General features: G+C 42.6%; 1 protein-coding gene across 7 annotated transcripts in view; it reads left to right on the top strand.

The window, feature by feature from the left end:
• LOC149329985 (uncharacterized) overlaps positions 1 to 12,363 on the top strand; it is a 221,959-nt gene that overhangs the window by 32,910 nt on the left and 176,686 nt on the right. The gene's annotated exons all lie outside the window — the stretch shown is intronic.

The raw sequence follows: 12,363 nt of genomic DNA, 5'->3' as shown, positions 1-12,363 counted from the left end.
AGGGGGAGGTGGTCTTTGAAAAAAATTTCTGCTAATAAAGTCATAATTATGGAATCTTCATGAAAGATGTATTTTTGTATGCTGATTCCAAATATGTAATTTAATTTTATGTAAAATGTTCTTGTACACTATGCGTAACTTTTTTGCCAAGAGCTTTCAAGAAATTTTTCTGTAGAAAACTTGCTAGAATGCATGCTATTTGCTTCTCTTGACATCAAGATCTGCAATAAGTGTAAAATTATTATCCTGCCTATTGTAGGAGCTGAGTTACAAAGTTTTGAATTTGCCACTTAATTCATAAAGGGGAAGAGAAATATGTATTCCTGTTTCTGAAGGGTGAACTTCAAAATCCTGTGACTCAACTTCTATGACAGGCAGGATGATAACTTCACCCTGATTGTATAGCTTGATGTCAAGAGAAACCAATGGCTTGCATTCTGTCAAGTTCCTCTCAGCAAAGTTTCTATAAAACACACGGCAAAATGTTACATAAAATGTTGTGTAACTTCAGAAGGACTTATTGTACATAAAATGAAATGAACGCTTGGCATCGGCATGCAAAAGTATGTGGTCCTTGTAGAGTTTATAATCGTGACTTCATTTATAAAATTTTTTTTCAAAATCCACACTTCTCTTCATTTGTGCAAGAAAATTAAATTTCATTTAATGAAATGAAATGAAATGTTCTCTTTGAGGACCTGCTCAACTTGTCTGCCTACCGAGCCAAGCCTTCAGTTGCTTCACCGACTGGCAGTGGGGAGCAGCCCATTCTTATGGCTGCTCGGACAGCCTTTCTTGCAATTGTATATGCGAGCGGCAGCACACAGTGGGTAATAAAATTCCTTGGATGTCTCGTGGACGTTTTGGAAGTTCATGGGACGTCCATGGGAGCTTTGATGACCATTGCGCAGTTTGTCATCAGTTACAGAAAGTCCAGGTTTAAATTGGTTCTTAAAGAACACGGACCAATTATCTTGTACATACTTCATATTACCACACATTAACACATTTTTAGAAAAAAATATACTGTGCATGAGCATAGTATACAAGAATATTTAGGAAACAAGAAATATGAGGAATACGAAGCATCTTGTGCTAATTGTTTAAAATCAGCAGACTATGTGTTGGAAGTGCCGTCATACAAAACACTTGGGAAAGAACAGTACGGCTATCTCAGAATGCATCCATCTTTTCTGCAGTGTTACGCTGTCTCTGTGGCTGTAGAAAAAACAGTAAATGATAGCATCGAGAACAGCATCATTTCCACTGATTCTCTCAGCATGCTCGCCTCACTTCACTATGCGAATGCAGTTTCACTGCTAGTCGGAAACATCATATACAACGTAACAAGAGCCGCAATAGACGGACACAAGAAATTTTTGCTGTGTTCCGAGCGACATCGGAATCAGTGGCAATGAGAAAGTGGATCAATGGGCTGCACAGGCTCGGCACAAAGAAATCAAGAGTGAATATTCCCTATGAATGGTACTCTATAAGCTCTATACTCAATAAGCATTCAACCACCATCGTTGAAATCATTAGCCTATGTAACATTTGTATGGCCCAAACTGGAGTATGCATGGGCTATTTAGGATCCTAATGAAAATGATCTAAATACTCTAGAAGTGATACAATATCACACCGCTAGGCTCATTGTCTCTGCTTATTAGTATCATGAAAGTGTCGCCAAGCTAAAATGCTATGCTCATCTCACAGATTTAGCTAACCGATGTCACATCGCCAGACTATGTCTATACCACCAATTCTATTATCATGTTCTGTATGAGTCTGTTGCCATGTTTTCATTCCACCCTAGTGCACCTCCAGCCGCAGGAACCATGAAAAGGCCACCTTTCCTCTGACTGCCTGCTCATCTGCACATCTGTCTTCATTTTTTGTACGCACTGCGAAAGACTGGAACAACTTTCCTGACCATGTCATGCTCCATACTGACCAGTTGATCACTATTCAAGTCATCAACTGAAGCAATGTTATGCTCTGTAACCCTAGCTCTCCCGCATGTATTACCCGTTCAAGGGCCTTTGGGGTAGTAAGAAACAAATAAGTAAAAATTCTGAAATTAAATATTGAAGTAAATCTTAAGATACACCTAGTAAAACTTATTATAGCAGAAGTGAGGTCATGGTCACTACTAAAACCATTCATTGAAGTCACTTATAAGGATATACATATAAAAAAATAGGTTTAAAGATCCTTCAAGTAAGTGCATGCTAAGGTAAATTAAGACCCTCTCCATTTTCACTGAAGAGTATGGCATTTTGATCAAGCAGAGAGAGAGAGAGCAGTGATTAGAACTGCAATGCGGGACTTGGGTCATATGATTACTTGAGCATCATAAAGAAATAAAAGTTGAAATAATTTGCTTATTATTAAGTTTTCTGGTTGAAAGCTGTTGAAGTTTGTTATTCAAGTTAATCAGTCGAGAAAACTGTGTAAAAAAATGTATCAGATCTTATTAAATGTGAAGCCTGGAGGAACACACTATCAGATCAACCTGTGCTCACTGCAAAAGTGATGCAGTGCCAATAGCCCCCTATAGAAGAATTTAAATGCTTAGATTACAGTACAAATCAATCATAGATCAACATGTTCAGAACAATGCTCGTCAAATTTCAAATCAGGTCACTTATTAAACCGAACAAAAGGCACGAATGCCTGCAAGCAGCATGCTTAGCTCTTTCGTATATATATATGTCATTAATTAAAGTCATTTTATGTTGTCTTTGCATATATATTATCAGATGCACACATGCACAGTTTCATTCCTGCAAAAGAGGAGTCATCTGTATGCAAGTTGTGTAGAGAAGTGGTCACCATAAATCACGTATTTTATGTTCATGCCCAAAACTGGACAAAGTGAGGAAAAAATATTTTCAGCTGTTTTATTCTGAATATCTGCCGGTGTTTTCACCCTTGTTTGCTCATTGGAGAAAGTGCACTTGTGGAAATGTCTCGTTTTTATATATTTTAAAAAAGCAAGCTTATCAAACCATGAGATATTTCATAAGCATCCCAGAGATTTCTCAAAAGCAAACAAATAGATCTATTCTTTGGTGGGCGCATGGTAGTCGTAGTCGCATACGCTCCATAAAACTCGACACAAAGACAAGCACGCTCGCGATATATCTTGCTGACCGATATATCTGCTTTTGAAATTTGCTCCCAGGAATTTTTTTCATCGAAATCCGTCAGATAAATATGGAAGTCCCTGTATGTTGTGGAAAAGGGAACAGGGAGCTCGCATACCAGGGTAATACCTCCTCAACTCCGCAACGAATACGCTAAAATCCATTACAACTGCCGGAGCAGAACGTTATACCGTCTACAATCGCAATTAACGATGTGTCCCTCCACAGGATCTCGTTGCATAGAGTCACCTTATCGCATTTTCTGAAAATAAGCACGGACAGGAGCTGTATTTTAAAACTGTACACATGATCAGGTCCTCATAACAGGCGTTTAGGATAGGCGTGACATGCGTTGTGCGTGGCGGCATCGAGCTGGACGGGTTCTGCGCATTCAACGCGTCGGCGGAGTGTAGTTACAATACAGTGGAGAGTAATCGCCGCATATGGTTTCTATTCGGGCAGTTAGCAGTGGCGACGAGCAAACCATCGCACGTGCAAATTAAGCCAGACATAAAATTCGGATACAAAATTCAAGCATTGCGCTGCAGCGGGTGCGATATCGAAACCAACAGTTTTGCTTTCGATCACGCTGGAAGGTCACAGCTGACAGCCAGTTTTCAATCAGTGGAGAATGATCTCCACATATGGTTTCTATTCTCGCCGTTCGCAGTGGCGCTTAGTAAACTGTCGCACGTACAAGTTAAGCCGAGGTTATAAAATTCAGATAAAAAATTCGAGCATTGCGCCCCATCAGGTGCGATATCGAAACCAACAGTGTCGAATTTCGGTTTTGCTTTCGATAGCTTTGGAAGGTCAGAACTGAATGTCAGTTTTCAATCAACTATACCTTGGGCACAGATAAAACTTTCTTTCGTCGTTAATACTTAATTGAGGTTGTACACATGGTCCTGATAATGTTTTCTTTTATACATTTATTCAAACGTGCCTACGCCAACCTTGAGAGGTGAATGATGGCGCAAGCTGCATCGTGGGTGGCATCAATAATCGCACACTTTTCGTTCCTCGGGGCCCTACTTTTCGTGTGTTGCCGGCAATTGTGACAGTTCCTCCAGGTTCCTCCAGCTGTTGCTTTACATAATTTGTGTGTTGTCGGTCTGTAAGGAGAATAAGACGGAAGGAGTGCGCTGACGTATCCTTGCGGGATTCTGCTGTTTCTGTGCTTCTTCCCCTGGCGGTTCCGGCTTGTTCATCATTGGTGAGGCCGTTCTGCGTTGGGGGAGTTTTGGCCAAGGCTTCGGTTAAGACGTAGTTCAAGTGAACCTGAGGGGGCGTTTCGCTGAGAGATATCTTTGACCTCCCCAGGTGGTCGGTTGGCAGCTTGGTTTGCCAGCTTGCCAGCCCAAAGCCTGCCACTTGAGTCCTTCTAAAAAAATGGCATTGATGCAATTCCTGTGGCTCTCGTCCCAGTCGGTGAGGGTGCGATCAAAATGGAAATCCCCAAACTGATTTAACGGGAGCTAAGATCATTGACAGCCCACTATCTGCAGATCTCTGAGTGCGTCCATTTGGCCGTCGAGGCATTTTCTGCAAGTCCCCAGAAAACGCTTATGTAGCAGACTTGCTCCAGTGCAAAATTTTCAGGTCATTGCCAGTGAGAGCATTCATTCCCGAACAGCTTGCATGTGTCAAGGGTATTGTACGCGGTGTCGACCCAGCATCTTCCCCGCAGGAAATGCTGTTTCAGGATGCAGGAGTTGGAGTCCTTTCTGTCTGTAGATGCAGTAGAGAGGTCAACGTCTCGCGTGTGCCTACTGAGTCTGTGATAAAAACTTTTGCCGGCTCTTCCTGCCATGATGAACTAAAAATCTGGCTGATTGTAAACCGTGTGGACACTCTGCAACCGCCCCCTTTACAATCCTCCAACTGTTGGTGGTTTGGGCATAGCAGCAAAGCATTCAAGTCAGAGACCTGCTGCCATTTCATTGGATAAGGTCATGCTGCTGATAACTGCTCCTCAGATCAGCCTCATTGCTGCCTCTGCAGCCACAACCACCCAGCAGATGGTGCCGATTGCGCAAAATGCAGTGAAGAGCTTAGCTTGTTAGACATCACCAAAGAGAAGTGGTGCTCCAGAGCTGATGCTTGCGCTCTTCTCAACAGGAAAAAGATTCATACACTAGTCGTGTGTGCGCTTCTGTTGAGGGCATTGAGTCCAACTTGACTGCCTCCATTGTCACCACTGTAGAAAAAGCCCTTAACAATGTGGTTGAGCGAATGCTAAACACAGTTTCTGAGGCGTTGGCTCAGTTTGCTGCAGTTCAATGTGTGTCACCATCAACATCCGTTCTGGCAGCAACGTCTGCATCTGTGTCAGCTTGTGCAGCTAGTGCTAGCCGCTCAACGTCACCTGCTGATGCTTCCAAGGTCCCACCTCACATCTCTGTTCCTAGCAGTGCATGTCGCCCCGACATGTGCACAACAGATGTCGAAATGTCCTGTCCTACGCAGAAGTGTTGTGCTTCCTTGTCACCATCTAAATCTGGTTCTTCCCAGATGAAAGCTAAAAAAGGACCACCTAAACTTCCTCCGCCTCAAAGAGGCGGTTTCTGCCTTTTCGATTGGTCAATAATTAGGGCAGGTATCAGTGTTACAATGGAATTGCCACTCCGTACTCTCTTCTCTTCCAGATCTAGAACTACTTATTCACAAACACAACCCTGATATCACACTTTTACAAGAAAGGTGGTTATCACCTTATAAATCATTTTCAGTGAGAAACTTTAGAATTTTCGGATCAGATCGAAATACTGGTAGGGGAGGCGGATTGGTAACCATGCTAGCTAAACATATGTGTTGTCAGGCATCTATCTCTAAGAAAATTCCTGTTCCTGACTGTGAGCTTTTAGCGATCAAAATTTCATTTCCGCAGTGTGCCGATATTACTGTTGCTAATGTCTATTTTCCTTTAGGTGTACACAGGACAGACTGTTTAGACAGCTTGGTGTCTGGTGAAGTAATTACAGGAGATTTTAATTCCCACCATAGTAATTGAGGAAGTCGTACTAATTCCTGTGGCCAGCTTCTCTGGTCGTGGCTGTCTGCAAATGCTGTACACTGCTGCAATTCAAGAGAAATAACTTTTATGCGAGGTGTTGCTCGCTCAGCCATTGACTTAACATTATCAGCAGGCAGGCTATAACTGATTGGTCAACAGAAGATACGGGTACATCTAGGGACCACTTTCCTATAACTTTCACTCTCCGGTTTTCTCTGCTCAAAAATAGTTATGTAACCCATAAATTTGTCAAGCATAATATTTATAAAAATTTGATGTCCGCCTCACTTGCCTCTATAGTCAGTACTAGCCGGGATGACAGATCTCAGCAGACAGTCTAATTTTTGCAAAGTGCAGTAGACCACTCGATATTCACTGTGCCTGCAGCAGCCTCTAATACACAGCCGTCTCCCTGGTGGACTGAAGAATGTGAGAAGGCCTATCGTCGCAGAAAAGCGGCCTGGAAGAGGCCATCCTGCAACCAGAGTCCAGCTAATTGGTTAAATTACAAATTTTTCTCTGCATGTTTCAAAAGAACAACTGCAAAAGCCTAGGAGGAGTATAACCAAAATTTAAACAAATATCTTTCAAATCCTCGTAATCTGGAGGCCCTGTATAGATTCATGGAACGTAACAAGAGTTCTCCAGTCGCTCACCTCACTTCTTCAACAGTGTTATCAGGCTCAGGAAACCGTGGAGAGTATTGCTCAAGGACTGGCGTTACATTTCCAGATATAGAGAAACGTCCCATTGTGCACAATCTCACCCCCTTCGCATTATACCGAGGTTGACGCATCAGAGCTCCTCTCATTCCTGGCAATGTTGCATCCTGCAGCTCCAGGAGAAGATGGTGTCACCGTTGGCGTGATTCAAATTTTAGCCCAGGATTTTACAAGCAAACCCTTAGATGTTTTCAGTGCTTGATTGAAAAATGCATCGATTTCAAGCATTTGGAAGATAGCGAACATTATTTTATTGATGAAAGATGCAGGGAAAGGATACATGAGAAGAATGGCCTGAGGGGCGAGTTGGTGCATGGTGAAATGAACGGCGGTGCAGCAAGGACACTAACAAGTAACTGTTTATTACATGGAAAGGTGGCATATTTAAGCATACAGCTCAGGCATGACACTCATCACATTATCACTCCGAACCAAACATGTGGAAAATAAGCAGCAACATCAGGAGAACAGACAAGAAACCTTTAACCCCTGCAGAAAAAAAGTAGAGATTCTGATAACAGAAATTAGAGGATGAGGCCATCTCGTAGCAAAAGCAGTGTCAAACAATCTTTTTCATTAAAGAGTTTCTCTCTCTCTCATGAGAAGCAAAACCAGTCAGAAACCAAATATCGAAAATAAAAAGTAAAAAAAAACAAATGACAATCGTAGCAGAGGCAGTCAGAACCCGAAAAAACAACACAAAGGAAACATAAAAACAATAACAGAATTAACAACCCGCCTAAACAAACAACAGACGGCCGCTATAAATGCAGGGCTGAAAAGATGCACAGTACATGACGTCACAAAAAACTATCAAAAATGGACACTTAATTTCTACTGAGGGATACCGAAGAGTCGCTAACACAAGTGCTTCCCTTCTTATTGATCATAAAAGCCTCAAGAATTTCACGTGCCACCTGATCACAACTCCTGCCCAGAATCCTTATTCCGTTTAGCACTGGCTCACACTTCAAATCTTTACAATGTTGGGGCAAATTCGACCCGCCTCCGTTTTATAACGATTTTTCTAACGACAGGGCGCGGGAGCATAAAAAATCGGTAGAAAACGGAGGCGGGTCGAATTCTGCAGGGGTTAAAGGTTTCTTGTCCGTTATCCTGATGTTGCTGCTTTTTTTCCACGTGTTACGTTCAGAGCGATAATGCGATGAGTGTCATGCCTGAGCTGTATGTTTATACATGCCACCTTTACATGTAGTGAACAGTTGGCAGTGTGCGCATGTGGTGTCCCTTTCGTGTTAGCGTCCTTGTTGCACTGCCATTCATTTCAAAGCATACGTCTTAGATAATATTCGGCCGATTGCGCTAACTTCAAATCTATCCAAATTAATAGAAAGAATAGTGCATAGTAATCTCACAAACCATGTTCAAGATGTTAATGGCCTTAGCTCAGTACAGGTTGGCGTTCATCGCGGATGCTCTATATGGTCTGCACATGTGGATCTGGGGAGTAGAGTCCGGCTCTCGATATGCAGAAGGGAAGCTTCATCTTTGGTCACTCTTGATGTAGTAAAGGCCTATGAATAGTATAGAACATACTATTTTACTTAACAGTCTTTCGCAGTTACTTTCTCCAACCTACATTTATGCGTGGATATCTGAATTTCTGAAGGACAGACACTTTTACTGCACAGTGGGAACCCTATGTTCTAATACTTATTATCAATCAAGAGGAGTGCCGCAAGGTTTGGTGCTGTCGCCGCTGCTTTTTTAATATTTTGGTCAGTGACATCCCCATTCGTCCTGATATGTTTTCTTTTTTTGCTTCGGCCTTGGATATTTATTCCCTTTACCAGATTCTGCAGGGATATTTGGATGCTCTTGGAGTTTGGTGCACCGTATTAATTTATCCTTGAATGTTATTAAATGTGGCATACTGGTATTTCCTCCAGACACGCTTTTGCACATTTCATAAGTCTATCACTCTAACCAGATTCCAGAAGGGTAATTCGTTAAATATCTGTTACTTATCACCCAGCATTAGATTGGAGCCTTGATATAAAGAACAACGTGTTTAAAGGACAACACGCTCTAGGCCGGCTGAGACGAAGCGGCAGTAAAAAGTTCGGGATGTGCCGCAAACTACAAGATTCAGCCCTTAATCTTACTGGAAAGACGAGTTCTACGTCTCTGCCTTGGTCTCCCAAAATCAATTTCAAACACTCTGCTTTATCTCGAAGCCAGTATCCCTGATCTAATTTCCCGCTTTCAACTACACACGGTGCGAACTTTCGTCAGGTTGTTGGACCCGATGACTTATGTCAGTACTCCTAATTTTGTGTCTCAGCCTGCGTTATTCTCTTCTCATCATTGGTCACGTTATCAAATGACACAAATTACCTTAATGCAGAACCTTTTAACACCGATTGGTGTTGATCTCAGTTCTTTGCAGTGGGTTGACAACACGCCGGCAGCAGTGGAAATCCATTTTGACCGCATCTTCCCATCTGATGCGAAACACATGCCCGCAAACATTTTATACAGTATTCTTTCTGATCACATAGCGGAATACCCCCATCATATGGTGCTTTCTACCGATGCCTCCGTCATCTGCCAGAAAGCTGCAGTTGGCATCTTTTCGCAGGATTTGGCATGGAGCTATTCTGTCCGCAAGCCAGAATATATTCATATATTATTTGCAGAATTCTTGGCTCTTGGAATGGCCCTGCACAAAATTCCATGTCATGTATCCCACATTATCATCCTGGTTGATTGTTTGTCAGTATTACTTGAGAAAAAGATTTTTTGAGCCGTGTCCTGTGATTTCTTGTCCCGTTCACTTTAAAGGAGGTCCGTTTTGTCTGGGTTCCTGGCCATGCAGGCATTCATTCAAACGAGGTGGCTGATTACTTGGCAAGGTCAGCTCCTGACTGGTCAGTGACACATCCCGTCCCGAATTTCAGTCTGCTGGCGATTCCCAGGTTTCAGCGGTTCCAACACATATTAGCCAGGTTACGCGATCCCTTACTAAATACCAATGATTATCAACACTTAGCATGTAATTGCAATGTCCGTTCTTGTAAAACCAGGCTGTGTGAGGTATCAATGGCGCGGTTGTGGTGCAGAATTCCCAGTTTAAATTTACATCTATACAGATGTGGATGGTCACCAACAAAGTAATGTGAATCATGCGGGGACGTTGAATCTGTAGACCATTCCTTTCTCTACTGTCCAAAGTTTGCACCACAGAGAAAGATTTACCTGGAGGTCTCTCTCTGCCGGCTAGGGCTCCTGTTTTTATCGTGCACTGCGCGCGCCAAAAGATTTGCATTGGGTTCAGTTTGTGGGATTCTCCATGATTATATAATTTCAACTGGTAGGTTGATTCCCTAACTCTTTTAAAATGCTTCCTTTCTTTTTTTTCGCCTGCAATGTTCTTTGTTACTTAACTTTCAATATTCTTCTGTCGTTCTCCATCGATACATTTTTCAAAATTCACGTTTGGCTCCTATATTTTGTCGTAACTCTACGGAAATTTCCTTATTTATGCCACTACACCTTGGCCAATCCCCCCATGTGAATGTGTGCCATTCTTATTGAGAGGATGAAGAAGAAGAGGAAATCTATGTACATACAGATACCCGATGAACGTCACTTTTCTAACGTGCGCTTGTGAAGACATGGTCCGTCTTTCTGCCTGCGTGCCCAACTGTCATTGTGCTGTCACGAAAGATTCGGGCTTGTTAAGCCTTTTACCGGTGGCATGAAACCCGCAGAAAAGTATAGGCAATACCAGACAAATTTTCTTCAGTGAAATCTGCTGGAGTTATTCCTTTAAACCTTCTACTTCAACACTTGCATCAGTGGGCAAGTGGACACAATAGGCTGCAAAGCTGTATTTGGCGTTAATTTATGAAAATTCACATGGAGTGTGTTTTCAGCCATGACCATCTTATTGAGACTCGGTCGCCTGTGAACTTTCCACACCTCATTTCTGTCGTAGCAGGCTTCAGCAAAGACAGCATGTTCGTGGAGCGCGCCATTCGCGTTTATTCTCAGATGTCTGCGTTCTTAAGTGTTCCTAATCGCATAGCAAATGCAACAATTTGTTATCTTGCTGTCTAGAGCTTTGTGGTAAAAAGGGTGATTTATGAATTCTGTGCCGTTATGTGTGAAAACTGTTCATGGTGCGTTATGGTGACTTGTGCAAGCTGGTTAACCATATCCTGATGGCAGTACCTGTAACCAGCAGTTTACACCAAAAACTGGTACAAACATCTTCAACGTATGTCACCAGTGTTTTTTTTTTATACTGAAGTAGTCTCCTCGGCATGCAACTACAAAATTCTTTTTCCGCATCCTAATATAGCCACCTCACAGGAATGAAAAATGCATGATACCCTTCCCTTCCACTAAATGGCCTATTTTAAAAAGCAGGAATACATCCCATAGCCATATTGAAATATGCTGGTGTCGTTTTTTTGTCTCTCTGCTGGGCCTTTTTGTGTGTTCTCAGTTTTTCAGGCATTGGAGGAGCACCCGTAGCCAGGATAGGAAGATTCCAGCAGAACTGCTGCCAGTCTATGCCAACCCATTGCTTGATGCTTCTATCCTGTAAAATATCCCAGTAAACCATAAAACGTCACATAGACATCAGCGAGATATTTACACTTGACATTAGACATCTCCACTAGACATCCATTTTAGTATCGTTTACGAAAAATCTATGTACCCGCAACACGAAAATTGGGGTCCAGTCCACGTTATAAGTACATACTGCAGACATCCAGCTTGACATTTATCAGATATTTGTGAACATGTAAGTACGCCCAGTCTACGTAGTCTGGACGTCTATATAAAGAGAATATGACTATACATAGCTCAATATCCAGGTGAAAATTTCTAAATGGTTCCAGTCCACCTGTTTTAAGGGACACATTTCCAGTTGTTGCAACTGGAAATTTGTTCCTTAAACCAGTTGCGACTGGAACCAGTTGCAATACGAGATGCAGGTGACACCTGTTACAATTCCAGATGGAACGGAGACCTACTGCATCCCAGCCACAGACTTCCCTATGGAGTCGTCGGGACGTCCAAGCACTCCAGCTAGCTCAAATACAGTTGAGTAAGCGAGTACATGGCCATCACGGGAGCCCAAAACACTGCAGATGACTTCTGAGTGCGTCAGTCTTTTATTGCGCTCGGCGCTTTCACTGAATCTTGAATCTTCTCGTTGAGCATAATCGTCAGGTCTACAGATGAGGTGGCGTCAATACTCTTCTGCCGAGCCCAATAAGTCAGGGTTGCTGCAAAAGAAAGCATAATTGTTCACTTTTATAGGTGACAAGAGAATAGCATAGCAACCACAACAAACAAGCCCAGTAATTTACGGCATTTTTACCGATGCAAGTCTATGAAGCGTCAAAGGTTGCCCTTGCAGCACTAAAAGGCAGTCGTGCTGAGCGGAGTATGCTTGCACATGCACTTCGGCACACCATCCGAACGCATGCTCACATTT

Source organism: Amblyomma mixtum, chromosome 9 (genome assembly GCF_055824585.1).
Source record: "Amblyomma mixtum isolate Tamu chromosome 9, ASM5582458v1, whole genome shotgun sequence".
NCBI lineage: Eukaryota > Metazoa > Arthropoda > Arachnida > Ixodida > Ixodidae > Amblyomma > Amblyomma mixtum.
Note: the sequence above shows the minus strand (reverse complement) of the source record. Positions and strands in the feature narration are given on the sequence as shown.